This window comes from Balaenoptera physalus, assembly GCF_965194825.1.
Source record: "Balaenoptera physalus genome assembly, chromosome: 8".
Taxonomy (NCBI): Eukaryota; Metazoa; Chordata; class Mammalia; order Artiodactyla; family Balaenopteridae; genus Balaenoptera; species Balaenoptera physalus.
Window position 1 is genome coordinate 68,262,234 of NC_138887.1, and position 16,431 is coordinate 68,278,664.

The following is a 16,431-nucleotide window of genomic DNA, read 5'->3' on the forward strand; positions in this document are numbered from 1 at the left end:
CCTTGCTGGCTAGAGTAATGTTGGTTGTAGGTTTTTCCCTTTCAGCACCTTAAATATGTTCTGCCACTGCCTTCTGGCTTGCAGAGTTTCTGCTGAAAGATCAGCTGTTAACCTTATGGGGATTCCCTTGTATGTTATTTCTTGTTTTTCCCTTGCTGCTTTTAATATTTTTTCTTTGTGTTTAAATTTTGATGGTTTGATTAGTATGTGTCTTGGCATGTTTCTCCTTGGATTTATCCTGTATGGGACTCTCTGCACTTCCTGGAGTTGATTGACTATTCCCTTACCCATATTAGGGAAGTTTTCAACTATAATCTCTTCAAATATTTTCTCAGTCCCTTTTTTTTTCTCTTCTTCTTCTGGGACCCCTATAATTCAAATTTTGGTACATTTAATGTTGTTCCAGAAGTCTCTGAGATTGTCCTCAGTTCTTTTCATTCTTTTTTCTTTATTTTGCTCTGTGGTAGTTATTTCCACTATTTTATTGTCCAAGTCACTTATCTGTTCTTCTGCCTCAGTTATTATTCTGCTATTGATTTCTTCTAGAGAATTTTTCGTTTCATTTATTGTGTTGTTCATCATTGTTTGTTTGCTCTTTAGTTCTTCCAGGTCCTTTTTAAACGTTTCTTGTATTTTCTCCATTCTGTTTCCAAGATTTTGGATCATCTTTACTATTACTCTGAAGTCTTTTTCAGGCAAACTGCCTATTTCCTCTTCATTTGTTAGGTCTGGTGGGTTTTTACATTGCTCCTTCATCTGCTGCATATTTCTCTGTCTTCTCATTTTGCTTAACTTACTGTGTTTGGGGTCTCCTTTTCACAGCCTTCAGGTTCGTAGTTCCCTTTGTTTTTGGTGTCTGTTCCCAGTGGGTAAGGTTGTTTTAGTGGGTTGTGTAGGCTTCCTGGTGGAGGGGACTAGTGCCTGTGTTCTGGTGGATGAGGCTGGATGTTGTCTTGCTGGTGGGCAGGTCCACGTCTGGTGGTGTGTTTTGGGGTGTCTGTGACCTTATTATGATTTTAGGCAGCCTCTTTGCTAATGGATGGGGTTATGTTCCTGTGTTGCTAGTTGTTTGGCATAGGGTGTCCAGCAGTGTAGCTTGCTGGTCGTTGAGTGGAGCTGGGTCTTAGCGTTGAGAGGGAGATCTCTGGGAGAGCTTTTGCTGTTTGACATTATGTAGGGCCGGGAGGTCTCCTGTGGACCAATTGTCCTGAACGCAGCTCTCCCACCTCAGAGGCTCAGGTCTGACACCCAGCCAAAGCACCAAGACCCTGTCAGCCACATGGCTCAGAAGAAAAGGGAGAAAAGGAAAGAACGAAAGAAACAATAAAGAAATAAAATAAAATAAAGTTATTAAACTAGAAAAAAGTTATTAAAAAGAAAAAAATTAAAAAGTAATTAAAAAAAAGAAAGAAAGAAAGAAAGAAGAGAGCAACCAAACCAAGAAACAAATCCTCCAATGATAACAAGCGCTAAAAACTACTCTAAAAAAAAATAAAAATAAAAACCAAAAAATGGACAGTCCGAAACCTAGGACAAATGGCAAAAGCAAAGCTATACAGACAAAATCACACAAAGAAGCATACACATACACACTCACAAAAGGAGAAAAAGGAAAAAAAAAATATATGTTGGAAAAATATATATATATATTAAAAATAAAAAAGGAAGAGAGCAACCAAATCAATAAGCAAATCTACCAGTGATAATAAGCTCTAAATACTAAACTAAGATAAACATAAAACCAGATACAAATTAGATGCAGAAAGCAAACCCCAAGTCTACAGTTGCTCCCAAAGTCCACTGCCTCAATTTTGGGATGATTCGTTGTCTATTCAGGTATTCCACAGATGCAGGGTACATCAAGTTGATTGTGGAGATTTAATCTGCTGCTCCTGTGGCTGCTGGGAGAAATTTCCTTTTCTTTTCTTTGTTCACACAGCTCCTGTGGTCAGCTTTGGTTTTGGCCCTGCCTCTACATGTAGGTCGCCTGAGGGCATCTTTTGGGAAGTCTGAGGTCTTCTGCCAGCATTCAGTAGGTGTTCTGTAGTTGTTGTTCCACATGTAGATGTAGTTTTGATGTATTTGTGGGGAGGAAGGTGATCTCCATGTCTTACTCCCCTGCCATCTTGAAGGCGCCCCCCAGTGCTGGCATTTTCTTCAGACCTCTTAGTGTGTGCCTGATGACTTCCAACTGCCAGTTATCTCTGTTTCTGTGCCTGAGGACTTTGTCTGTCTGGAACCAAGGATACAGGATTAGGGAATCAACATGTGCCCATCCCCCACCCCCAGGCCCTCTAATAGTGACTCAGGAGTTGATATATAAATACCCCAATTCCCTTGTCCCTTGGGTGGATTATTTAGAAGCATGCATTTTACCCCATTTCCAGAGTTTCCTTGTAGGATTAAACTTCAGGTAGTTGTCCTCCATGGTAGCAGGTTTAATAGCACACCTTATGTTGGCTGCTTTTCTTCCCTGTATCACTTTCCACTTCTCTACATATGTTCCCTGCACCTCCAAATATACCACCTGCACTGCAGTCCTTTTCTCAGGGCCTACTTCTGGGAGAACCTAAACTAAGACACTCCCAAACTCAGTTGGAAGTATAAAGTTGGGTTGGGGGCAAAATTGGAGCTCTGAGTTCTCCAGAGAATCGCCCTCATTCTGCATAGTATTGCAAGAACCTGAGTTTAGTTACATTATGAATTTTAGTTTTTTTGTGGCTTGGTTGGATGCCCAACCACCATGTATAAGATATTTTTATGACAAATTTGTTCCAAATTCCAAATAACCCACTTCTGAATTAATCTAATACCCGCACTTAGCTACCTGTATTATTTCAATCATGTTTTTGAAAAACAATCTTTACTTTTTCCAAAGCATCAGAATTAATGTGGAATATGGACACAACTAGGAACCATGGACATATTGAAGCAGGTAAAAAAAGTTAAAATGATTACTCTTAAGAAATAATATGACAATTTCCAGATTAACTGGAACAGAACCCTGCTTAGAATTTCCAGATAATTTCTGCTCTTCTTGTATTTTATTTCTTCATTCCACAGTCATTTATTGGGTGCCCACTATGAGCCATGCACTAGCCTTAGCTCTGTGAATGTAAAAATAAAAGACATAGTCCCTGTTCTTTTGAGCCCGTGATCTGATAGGAAGGCTGACAAGTAGACAATTACAATAAGAGTGGGATAAGTGCTGGGGCAGAGAGAAGCACAGATGCTCAAATAATGCAGAGCAAGCGTTTGCTCCCAGAGAAGCTGATGTCGGAGCTACCTAAGGATGTGGGGAATTATCCAGGCGAGGGACATTCTGACAAAGGGAAGCAGTTGTGTAAAGATACAGAGATGGGAGACAATGCAGACTGTTAAATGTCTCCCAACATCTGTTCCTTCCTTCATTTTAGAACTAAACCTTCCAAGTTTTAGCTGAGCATGTGGACACCCAGCTAGAGACTACATTTCCCAGCCTAGAGTTAGGACTAGTTCTGGCTTGTGAGACATGAACCCAAGTGATGTGGGCTGCCAGTCTCCTTCTGGAATTTAGATAAAAAAGAAACATCTATCTACTAGGAATCATAATATATATACACACATATGTTTTAATGTATATATATTAATATGTATATGTATATGTGTGGGTGTATGTGTGTGTGTGTATGTGTATATATAGATATATATATTTGGCGGCTTACCTATAATATGGTAGGTTCAGGGAACTGCAAATACTATGTTCAGTTTGGCTTGAGTAAGTGTGAGAGGAGAGTGGTGATACATGTGGCTGGAAAAATGAAACAGGGGCCAGATCACAAAAGGTCCTGCATGCCATGCTAGGGTGGTTGGATTGTTATCCTGAAGCCGATGGAAACTCTTTGAAAGATCCTTAATCTTGCTTGAGCTCACAGCTGACTGTGATTTTTCTTTCTTAGGTGGGAACTGTGTAGAATTTAAGAATCTCAGATAGGCTTTTAGTGTTGCTCGGCTTGCTGTTTCAAGTTTGGTTTCCCTCAGAATCCATATGGTTACTTACAGTTGTTTATTGGCCTCTGAGGAGCACACAGTTTTCTGGAGTGTATAAATGGGAAAAGGTAGGGAAAGAGGGGGCAGGGAGAGACCAGGTGAGATGGCTCTCGTGTATCCCTTCCCTTCTTCTGTTAACATTTTCCTCAGAGTGTTTCCAACTTCTGAAAATCCCAATGCTGGCAATTCTGCCCAGTGTTCTGGGAAAACGGGAATGTGCCTGGTGTGCTGGACTAGTATAATTTAACCCTGTGTGGGAAGGGACCAGCAGTCACTTTAGGCCCATGTCACCTTCCTCACTGTTTCAGCCCTGTCAGCGTTTCCCAGTGCTTCAGACACGTTTCAGCGCCACCACTACAAATGGACCCCTTGCCACCACAAGTATTCCCCTTGTCAGTCCAAACTGGAGATGCTCAGAAGGATCTTTATTTAAAAAAAAAAAAAAAGCCAATGAAAAAACAACAGCAGCAACAAAAATCCTAGGAGTAGGTGAGCTTACAAGGCATGGCTTTCTTAAGATAATTAAATTATTTTTTACACAGTTTTTTTTTTTTCTTTTCGGCACTATTTTAAATCACCATGCCCAGATCTCCTTTCCTTGGCATGGTCTCAGCTGAAAAAAAATGTTCTCTTGTGTGCACTTTCACCTGGTTCATCTGGGCAGGTCTGGAGGAGCTCAAGGCTGTGAGTGGGGTGAAAGGAGGCTGAAGTTGGGGGAAATCACAATGAGTACTCCTTTTACTTAGTGTTGTCCCTTATCAGAGTTGACCAAAAGTGAGACTGAAACTTCCCACCAGGAAAATCAGTAAAAACTGATTCCAGAGGTCACATTTCAGTGCCCAAAAGTTCAGGAATGGTGGACTGGGATTTGTATCATTATACATGTTGAAAAAAACCCAAATATTTTATTTTTAATTTTGGTAAAATACACATGACATAAAATTTACCATCTTAACCATTTTTATGTGTATAGTTGGTATTAAGTACATGCACATTGTTGTGCAACCAATCTCCGGAACTTTTTCATCTTACAAGACTGAAACTCTATACCCATTAAGCAACTCCTCAGTGAGATGTGTGTGTGTGTGTGTGTGTGTGTCTATATATTTAAACCAAAAATATTTTTTCCCCACCTCTTCACTTGGCTAACTCATTTTTTCAGGCCTTAATTTATATGTCCCTTTTCCCAGGAAGCCTTCCATGACCATTTTGTTATATTGGGCTGTAATTGTATATTTAATTTAGACTGTAAACACCTCACTGGCTGGCTAGGGGTTGGTCTTATTTAATGTTGTCTCCTCAGAGCTTAGTACAGTGCCTGGACTATACTCCACAAGTATTTTTTGAATTGAAAACCATCTTTAACTAAGGCTAACATAGATCAAAGTGAAGTGAGTTAAGATAAAGTTTAGATGGGACCCCTCTGCACACAAGATGAGTGACTGTGGTCTGAGTGAATTCCCCAAAACTTTTTTTGGCCCTCTCGTACTTGGGATGAAGAGGAGGCACCAGGAAAATAAAAGCTTCTGAGAATGACCCTGCTTTCAGAAAAGAGAATTATAGAAACACACATGCTTGTAGGGGAAGGAAAATAGGATTGGGAACTAGGAGGCCTGAGCTGGAACTCTGGCTTCTCTACTAATTATCTTTATGATCTCAGACAATTCATGCAGTCTCTCTGAAAAAAAGTTTCCTCATCTATAAAATGTAGATAAAACAAAAGCTGCCCACCTTCTGTCACAGAGCTCTTGTGAAGATATGAAAAGGCTTTATGAACTATAAAATACTATACAGGCATTAATTATTAGAACTATATATAACATTACAGTGAGGCTTGTGACTTAGGGAAAGTCAAGCAAATTCCCTGGGGCAGATGCCAGAGGACCCAAGTTCAATTTCTCAGAGAGTTTTTCTTAGGGTCTGAACTGGGGTTTTAGGAACTGATGCCCTCAGAGAGAATGGTCTGCTTCATTTTTCTAGATTGTATTGCTTGGTCTTCAGGGAGGGAGCGATAAAGGCCTAGGGTTAGACACAATAAGAAGGATTCCAATGTAGGATGGGGACCTAGAGAAGGCAAAATTGGGGGTAGGGAGAAAAACCCTGGAGTGAGGGTTGGAGATGTGGCTGACACTGTTTTCCAGGCAAAGTCAACCCAGTGAGGTTTATTTCTTGGAGACGTTTCCCAGGTTGATGTCTTTCCCAAATGAACCCCTGTTTAAAGTATAGTTTTAGCTTGAAACACTTTCAAAAAGTCTGTAAAGAGGAGTAAAATTAAGAAAAAAAAGAATCACCCCATCGGTCTGGCTTCTCTGCAGTTTCCAGACTGCTTCTCCCTTGTTATAAGAGCTATCCCCTTAAGGGGTACCGTGAAGTTGCACTAACTTTAAATTTAGACTTGGAAAAGTTAAAAGCTGTGAAACCTGATCTGAATAGAAATGTGGTCACAAAGCGTAAAGAAAGTCAATGAAAACAGGATTTTAATATTTTAGAAGCCATTTCCTCTGCTGCATTGGAAATTCAAATAGAACAGCACGGGGGCATGGGAATTAGAAACAGAATATGAAACCTACCAGGACAGAAAAGTGAAACAGATATGCCTGGTTTCCCTGTCCATCATAAATAAAGAATTGTTAATAAGCAGCTCAAATATGGGAAGCCCTCCTTTTCTTTGTTAATCAAGGAATAAAAAGTAAATGTAAGAACGCAAGTGAAGTTTTGAAACTGGGAAATTTTGGCTTAGCTATTGTGCTGTTAAATGTTTATGTATTAAAACATATTCTTGGAAGATGTCTCGGAACCCTTTGGTTATTTCAAATTACTTTCACACCGACATCTGTTTCCCATTATAAATCTCCTCAGATTTAATTACTTTTTTTCTATCGTTCACTTTCTCATTGAAAAACAATTAATATATTTATTTAATTTTACTTCCTCCATCCTTTTCTTCCCCCTCTCTTTTAGATGTGTCTAAACTGTGGCTACTACCCAGAAACACCCGAATGGAGAGAGTGATTCTTAATGCTAAAAGATCAGTAAAATCACTTTTCCTTTGATTCAGAAAATAGGGCTGTCAGTTTGTTAGGGGAAAATGTATATTTGAAATCTGACAAAATGCCAACATATGACATCAAATTTGTAGGCCAGGAACACTCCTGGCGAGTGGATCCTCCAGTGACACGTTAAGGGGTACGTTTGCTGGGAAGCATTCCACCCAACACAGATCCCTCAAGGTGATTAATTGCCTGATGCGAGTGCTTTGTGCTTTGAACTTGAAAAGCCCAACGTGAATACAAAGTATATCGTGATGGGGTTGGTGGTGAGGATGCTAATGACAGGATGATAGATAAGAACCTTAGCTAAAAGTGACTTTAAGCACTTTAACAGAATTCAACATTTTTCCTTCTTTTTAACACAAGTAAATAGTGTTTGAGCCCATGCAGGAATTCACTAGGTTTGCTTCCAATGTGGCATATTGCTTTACTCCCATTCATAATGATTTTCAGCTTTTCACACATGGTACATGAATTTTTGTTTCCCATCTCAACATCTGTTTCTCCATCTCTTTGGCTGCCATTAACAACCAGAGAAAAGAATCTATAAAACTATATAACCTATAGTTATCTCTAAACAGACTTACCTGGCCACACCTTAAAAAGAGTTCCTTCTCTTGAATATATTGTGCAACCAAATGCTTTGCACCCCTCCCCCAACTTCCAATCAATTTGGGGCCTAAGGCTGGTGCAATACATCGTTGAGAGATATGTTTAATGAGCCTGGCTTTGAGCATTCATAGCTGAGGGACTGTGGATTAGGTTTTATCTTATTTCACATCTTGATTAATAATCTGGGAGGAGGCTTCAACATTTTAATGGAATGAAATTTGCTGGGTAAACAAAGCTTGGAGACATTGCAAAGAGAAAGGGCAGCTTAGAAAGGTCAGCGTGGGGCGGGCAGGTGGGGAGGCACTGCGTGAGCTGTCCCCTTGGCACTGCTCTGCAGAGAGGCTGTTTGGACGTGGGCTTGGAGGGAGCCAGAGGGCAAAAGACCCTTTCCTGGGATTGCCACGCTGTATCTGAAGGGCCGCAGCTTGCGTGGCTGCCCAACGCAGAGCTCTTTTGCAATATGTTACTCACTGGTAGTTCATGCCAGATTTGGGGAAGTAATCAGAAACATAGGTTTTCCACATTAAGGAGGAAACCAGAATGTAGCAGTGCTCAGACAGACCCGGAGACAGCACTTCCTTATGGGGTGGGCTGTTGGGAATGTTTCATGAACAGGCTTCACTGTGCATACCAGGAAACCCCTTGCTCTGGCCACCTGAATTAATTCCCCTAACCTATCAGACTGCTTCTAGAACTGTTCCTCTACTGGAGGAGAAAAGCAATCTAAATCTTCCTCCAATTGGAAGTACTCTCTAATGATCTGAAAAGCGGTATCTCTGTATTAGGAAATTCTTCACTTGATGAACCCATTTTTATGGAGTTAGTAGAGGCTATGTACTCTGATTTCCCGTCCTTTGGTGATAAAAATGCTTTTCTCGTGTTAAATTTATTAAACAAGGAGTCCTTACTATTTAGCCAAGACAGGCAGGCAACCTAAATGTCTTTTGACAGATGAACGGATTTTTATATATATATATATATATATATATATATATATATATATATATATATATATACACACACACACAATGGACTATTACTCAGCTGTAAAAAAGAATGAAATAATGCCATTTGCAGCAACATGCATGAACCTAGAGATTATCATACTAAGTGAAGTTAAGTCAGACAAGAAAGACAAACATCATATGATATCACTTATATATGGAATCTAAAATATGAGACAAATGAACTTATTTATAAGACAGAAACAGACTCACAGACATAGAAAGCAAACTTATGGTTAACAAAGGGGAAGGGTGGGAGGGATAAATTAGGAGTTTGGGATTAACATATACACACTACTATATATAAAATAGATAAACAACAAGGTCCTACTGTATAGCACAGGGAACTATATTCAATATCTTGCAATAACCTATAATGAAAAAGAATATATATGTATAACTTCCAGCCCTACATCTCTTCCATGGAATCTTTGAGCTACCCAGTATTTAGATTGTAGAGCAAATGGAAGTCTGAGATGTCCTGGGGAGATTCATTAGACAGCATATGGCTTTTGATTAATTTATTGGTGATAAAACTAGGGATTTTGAAGATTTAGGAAGAGTCTTATTATGCACCTTAGGGGATAAAGAAATGCACCAGAAGCAAAGAACAAGTTACCTTTTGAGGACTTTGCTCATAGGAAAGTATTCTCCTGGAATTTTCAAAGGCTCAGAAGATAGGAACCTATGAGCATGCGGAAAGATTCAGCAAAAGAACGCTTTTACTATTAACCCATGATTCCATTCTTGTAACTGTTTCAAAATTACCTGCCAATTTCAAAGCCATTTATATATCCCAGTTCTTTGGCTTGGTGAATAAAGGAAACTTTCGTAACATCTGGAAAGATGAGAATGTCAAGCAAATTATACTTCCCAATGAAACCATTCTGTTGTAGGCTTTTAACACATTGGTTAACAATCTTCAGTGCATCATCATTGAAATGATTTGTGGAGAGAAGCCTTTCATATCACAATTAGCCACTTAAGAGCAAATTGGAAGGTGGGGTGGGGGGCTGTTAGAAGCAATAGGAGGGAAAGTATAATAGAAGTAGTTCATGAAGACATTTCACTTTTAGCACAGCTCTTACTGTGTATCTGGCAGATGAACACACTCTGCTGCTTATTCATCATAGTATTTATCTGTGAGAAAAAGTGCTTGCAGAGTTTAATTTGTTTGAAAGTTGTTCTTATGCCTTGGAATGAAGGGTATTGGACAGGTTTAAATATAAGCATGATTATTTTTATTATCCTTGGCTAAACTCCTAACTTCAAAGGGCATTGATGAGGGAGGGGTTCCTGACACCTAGGAGTTTATGACAGGCCTCTGAAGTACAACTTTTGATAGACCCTAAATATGAAAAACATGTCTTGCCCAGGAAGATAAATTTGACCTTTTAAATTTTTTATTTTTTATTAAAATAATGCTAGTACACAGGCTTTTTTCTTAAAAAAAAATTGCTCAAATTCTGTGAGTTTTATAAGTTTGAAAGCACATGACCAAGGCTGTATGGCATGCCTGGATGAAAGTAAAAGTCCTACCTGAAGAAAGTAGTAAAATAGAAGAAAAGGAAGCAAAGGAAAAATAAAATCAAGTTGAAATCAAAGGAGGGGTAAAAATGTCAATGGAAAAAATAGGAGAGTCCCAATCTTCTTGAATTTTTTATAGTGAGCTTTAGAGTAAGCTTGATCACCCAAAGGACACACCACAGGGATTAGTGTTTGAAAATGAACAACAGATGTTGGATGTCAACAGACAATATCCCAGTGGGTGAAGAGCATTTAGGGTGAGCAAAAGTAAAACATATTGTCAGGTGGTCTCTGGTACTTTGGGCAAATCTTTGATGAGGAGTAAGTTTCTTGTGAAACTGTCAGAGATTCACTGGGGCAACCCAATGGTTTTTCTAGTTAACAGGCTCCTAAATGAACATCAGAGGAAAATTAATTAGGCAATGGTAATTTACAGAACATCTTCTGTATATGTCACTGTACTTTGACATAAACCCTTCCCTGAAGGGGAATATAACTGAGAATGATTCTTTGATTAACAAATGTCTTTGAGCAAGTTGACTGGGGTGGGGAGGAATCATTGCTCTTTTCAGCACTGGAACTGCCTCAAAAACATCTTCCCTGCCCATCATATTTATAAGGTGACTGTACCCTGCCTTCTCAGTTATTCTTTATTCCATTACTGTGCTGTTCTGTCTTCACAGTGTTTATCTGAAATTCTATGCATGAATTTGTTTCCTTGCTCATTATCTGTCTCCCCCACCAGAATATAAACTCCATGAAATTAGGGATACCCAGTGCCTAGACTAGTGCCTGGCATGTGGTTGGAACTTCAAAATGTACCCAGTGGTATTTCAGACAGAGTATTTAATTCTAGAACTTGAATAAAGAATAAATATAAGTCACTGTGATAAACAGAGAAGATAGAAACCAGGGAGAAGAGAAGGTGGAAGAGAGATGAATCACAAGTAGCATATCCTGCATGTTTCTTGGCTTATGCATTGAGAAAGTACTAATTCTGGGTAGCTGAGTGCAGACAGCCTTTGGTCGTAGTGGATGTCTTTGAGAAACTTGCAGGAATGGACAGCACAGGGTGGAAGTGCTGTCTTTAATTCAGGTGAGACCAATGAGCATCAGTTATACCCATCAACTCATCCTCATCTCATTTTCTTCCCTCTCCTGCCCACCGCTTCCAAACAAAAATACTGAAGATTATTGTTCTACTCTCAGAAACTCGAACACTCACAGTCCTTCCACAAGACTCTATCTGTCCATTATCTAGTAAATACTCTTTGATTACATACTAAGTAGTGAGGCCTCCCAAAGTGAACAAGACATAATTTTAATTCCACATGGACTTATCATTAGTGACTAGCAGATCTCTAGCTGCCATTGTGATTGGTGAGAGCCCATGCTTACTGTTCTCCTTAGAGGATAGTGACCCCATTAGAATCCTCTGGTCTCTAGCTTTGTTCCTTTGCTATGGGGCATCAGTGGGAAAGGGGTAGATCTAGGATTTGAATGTTTACCTACTGTTTACTGAAAATAAGACAACAATTTAATAACTGTGTTTTAAAAATGATTGCCATCTTATGTTATTAACAAAATTATTCTACAAAGCACTTAATTGAACTCTTTGTTTCTCTAATTTATTTAGTGAGCTGGTTTCTCTACTGCGAGGGATCAGTCTGGTCACCAGTCAGATTGAAGGTGTACTGTATGCTAGGCACTGTGGAAGCACAATGAGGTGACAGCACCCTTGTCCTCAAGGAGCTCACAGTCCAGTGGAGGAGTCAAACCAACCGTGACCACAAAATAATGTAAAAGGAACAGAATTATGCATAAGGCCCAGAAGTAGCTCAGAAAAGGAGCAGTTAACTCTGAAGAATAAATAGAATAAAGAGCATGGGGAGGTGATCCAAGCCAAGGATGTCTACCTTTTTGAGAAGAAAAGCTACTTTAAATTTCTCCTGAGTCTTGAGTACACTGAGACATGAGTGGTGGAGGCATCACTCTGGTAGGATGGGTAGCAGGGCTGGTTGGCACAGGAGAGCTTGTGAGTTGGTTTTAAGTTTATTCTAAATCCAAGTGTTGAGGCTGTGGAGGCCACATTGCTTTAGCATTGAGACTTTGTTGGAAGATGAACCTAGCCTATATATGTATATATTTTTATTGGAGTATAATTGCTTTACAATGTTGTGTTAGTTTCTGCTGTACAACGAAGTGAATCAGCTATATGTATACATATATCCCCTCCCTCTTGGGCCTCCCTCCCAGCCCTCCCCCATCCCACCCATCTAGGTCATCACAGATCACTGAGCTGAGCTCCCTGTGCTATACAGCAGGTTCCCACTAGCTATCTATTTTACACATGGTAGTGTATGTATGTCAATCCTAATCTCCCGATTCATCCCACCCTCCCCTTCCCCCCTGTGTCCATATGTCCATTCTCTACGTCTGAGTCTCTATTCCTGCCCTGCAAGTAGGTTAATCTGTACCATTTCTCTAGATTCCACATATATGCATTAATATATGATATTTAGCCTATAGATTTTTTTAATAAAGGTAAATCTATTCCATTTGAAGAAATATTCCTTAATCTGAGACCGCCTAGTTTGGTGTTTAAAATGCTGTTTCTTTTGCAAAATGATAATAATGAAAGGTTGTCATTGTTGTTTTAATGCCTTTATTTGGCAGAGATGTACCTGGGATCAGGAAAGAAAGATGCAAAAAAGGGTCAGCAGAAATGGCATAGAAGTCAGGAGCTCCTGGCAAAGTGAAAAGGTAGAAATGCAGAGCAAAGAGAGCAGCAACCATAATGATAGTTCTTTCAGTGTATGTTCCAGCAGGGAGATAGGTGGTAAGAAGATAAGAGGGGCTGGAGAGCCTGTAATCAGGTTGGGGAGAGGAGGTACAACTTCTCACATTTGCCCTACCAAGGAGCTGCTTCTTTATCCTGTAATCAGATAGGTGTGGGTTTGAGTTTGAGTTCTTTTTCACTTACTAGCTTTCATAGGAGTGCTGTTAGAGTTTAATAGTGATAACCCATGTGAAGATTGCTTAGCAGAGTGTCTGAAACATAGCAAATGTTCAAAAAGTACTACTACTACTACAACAATGGCGACGGTGACAACTGTTACTAGTAGGTAGTCTCATTAGTACTAAACACCATCACTACCAACCCCAAAGCAAGACCCACCATCAGTCAGCTTTGGGGCAAGATGAGAAGTAGCACCTGTGTGTTGGAGGATGGAGGAGTCCCAGGAAGCTACGGGGTTTGTAGTAGAGAAGAAAGGGTAATCCCAAGCATAGAAACAGAGAGGGAAAGGGAATCCTGCAGCTCCTCAGCCAAGGCTGTGGGTAGATTGGGCTTAAGTTAGGGAGGAAGAGAAGCAAACAAAAAGCAGATAGGAAAATCACTGGAAAGATTAAGTAACTAGAATGACTAAGATATATCTTAAAAATCAATGTGTAAATTTATATTGCCAGATTATGAACAGAATCTGTATGTCAAACAATTTTATGTTATAATTGTGACCTTCCCTTTGCTATGAAAATGTCATTGCCAGTTCTCAAGGGTTTGGCACACCATGGATTTAAATAAAATGTATAAATCTCTTTCTTCAATCTGGATTAACCAGTTTTTAAACATTTTAAACTAGCTTCTCTGTCTTGCAGTTTTGAAAATGATAACACAAAGATATTAGTAATGATAGTAATATGTAATTATCTTGCTATCATAATTTGATTTAAGAAGAGAGAGAGTGGAGAAAGTAATGAACCTTCCATTAAAGAAGAGGGTGGTTAAGATAGGCTGCAGCTGGGTGTGTGTCCATGATCCCAGAATTCTAGAACCCAATAAATCATTCACTCACTTAACAAACATAGGGTGAGTACCGGGAAATACAGGTAAGAGTGAGTTAGTTGCAAAGCCTCTAAAGAGCTTACAGTCTGGTCAGTGAAGCATGTAAAAACAATTACAATATGATGTGGGAAATAGAGCCTCAAATAACATTCTATGGGAACCTAGACAAAATGCATAACCTGCATTAGGTGGTCTTTGAAGACTTCCAGAGGAAGAATGCAGGCTTAATCACTTGAACAGGAATTTTCAGAGGTTGAGGGTTGGAGGGGTGGGTGGGGAAGAATTTTTAGGGTAGAGAGCTGTCTGTAGAGAACCTTATACCTTCGGAGAACAAGTAGTTCAGTGCAGCTGGAACATAGGCTACCTATAGGGAAATGGCAGAAGATGTGGCTAGGTAGGAGCTAGATCATAAGTGGGTTTTTATGCCTCAGTAACAAATTTGGATTAATCCTGTGGGTGGGGAAGCACTTTGACCAGATAACATTTTAGAAAATACTCTGGCACTGACGTGGAGACTAGATTGAAGCGTTTTGGGACTGAAGACAGAGACTCGAGGTAGGAGACTACTTCATGGCGCAGGTGGGGAGTCACAGGGCTTAAACTGAGGCAGTGGTAGTGGGAGTGGAGAGGAAAGAGAGGATTTGGAATGTGTGTGGGTGGTGATAGTGGGTGATGGAGTGGAGAAGGGAATCAGATTATATTCTGAATTCTCTTAGGCACTAGGTAAATGGGGATGCCAATCACCAATTTAGAGGCTACAGGCAGGTAAGTGTGAGGGGCCTTCTTTGAAACATACTCCATTCGCTGAATAAAGATCGACAAAGGGATTTATCGATCTTTATTCAGAGAATAAAAAATGCTCTCCTCCATATTTCTGCAAATTCAAGAGCTATCCATTCTTCTAGGTCCAACACAAATTCCAACTTTTCCAGAAAGCCTTCTCAGATTCTCCACCAGCCAAAAGTAATCTGTTCAGTGGTTCACTCCTATAGCTCATTTCTTCTGAGATGCAGTACAGGATTGTTTTAAGAATGCGGGTTTTGGAGCTAGGTTGTGTGGGTTTAACTTTGCCTCTACCACATCTGAATTGTGTGATCTAACCATTTCATTTTCTCACCTGTAAAAAGGAGCTAATGTTAGTACCTACCTTGCAAGCTTATTTGAGTATTAAATGAGTTCATACAGATAAAGCAATTCAAACAGTGCCAGGCACATAGGAAGTGTTCAATAAATGCTGGCTGTTACGGTTATCCCTCTTCTGGTACTAAACCCTTCCTTCATTGTATTTTAATTACTTATGTAATTATTCCTGATGAGACTGTCAGCTCCTTGGGGGTAGGAATCATCTTTTGAATTTCTTTCAGCACCAGTCATAACGCCTTACACAGGAAGTGTTTATTGATCCATCAGTCTGTTCTGTACTGTTGCTTTTGACTACAGAGTTTTCTTGTTTAGGACAAGCAATACATTTCAACAAATTTTTTTTCTGGGGCTTGAAGCATCAGCCTAGTGTTTTAAATAATTTGAGAGTTTATCATTGAGGGCTGAGACATGTTGTCATTCATATTTATGGTTTCCTTGCTGCTGAATATTTGGTCAGGAATGCAACCACCAATTATTTCATTTTTCTAGTGGGAAACATGATCTTCTCTATGACTCAGTTTCCAGGAATGGCAAAAACTGAGGACTATTTGTGCTTTTCCAAAGAACGTTAATGTACATTATCTCAGATCTCATAATTTCTTAGTTTTTCTCCCTACCTCATTGACACTAAGCTAAGAGAAGGACTTGCTATACAGTCGTCCACTCACACACAATAATTGTGTGGTCTAATAATTCTAGACCATATTTTCCCAATTTAATGGTGAGTATATATATCTGAGTCTGTAATTTTCTTTTTTTGTAGTGTCCTTGTCTGGTCTTAGTATCAGAGTAATACTGGTCTCATAACATGAGTTTGGAAGTGTTCCTTCCTTTTCAGTTTTTTTGGAAGAGTTTGAGAAGGATTGGAAATAATTCTTTCGATGTTTGATAAAATTCACCAGGGAAGCCATATGGTCCACGGCTTTTATTTGTTGGGAAAATTTTCATTACTGATTCAATCTCCTTGCTCATTATTGGTCTGTTCAGATTTTCTATTACTTCATGATTCAGTCTTCATAAGTTGTATGTTTCTAGGAATTTATCCATTTTTCTAGGTTATCTAATTTGTTGGTGTATAATTGTTCATAGTAGTCTCTTATGATCCTCTGTATTTTTGAAGTATCAGTTGTAACGTCTCCTGTTTCATTTATAATTTTTTTGTTTCTTTTTAAAAAAAATTTTTATGGGGGTATAGTTGATTTACAATGGTTTTAATTTTATG

General features: G+C 39.3%; 1 protein-coding gene and 1 long non-coding RNA gene across 16 annotated transcripts in view; both read left to right on the forward strand.

Moving 5' to 3' along the window:
• Positions 1-7,391, forward strand: part of LOC309665607 — a 73,163-nt gene extending 65,772 nt beyond the window's left edge. The window contains exon 2 of the long non-coding RNA XR_014266570.1: positions 2,093-7,391. This is a non-coding gene — a long non-coding RNA (uncharacterized lncRNA). The remainder of the gene's footprint in view (positions 1-2,092) is intronic.
• MTERF1 (mitochondrial transcription termination factor 1) overlaps positions 1-16,431 on the forward strand; it is a 602,843-nt gene that overhangs the window by 165,615 nt on the left and 420,797 nt on the right. The gene's annotated exons all lie outside the window — the stretch shown is intronic.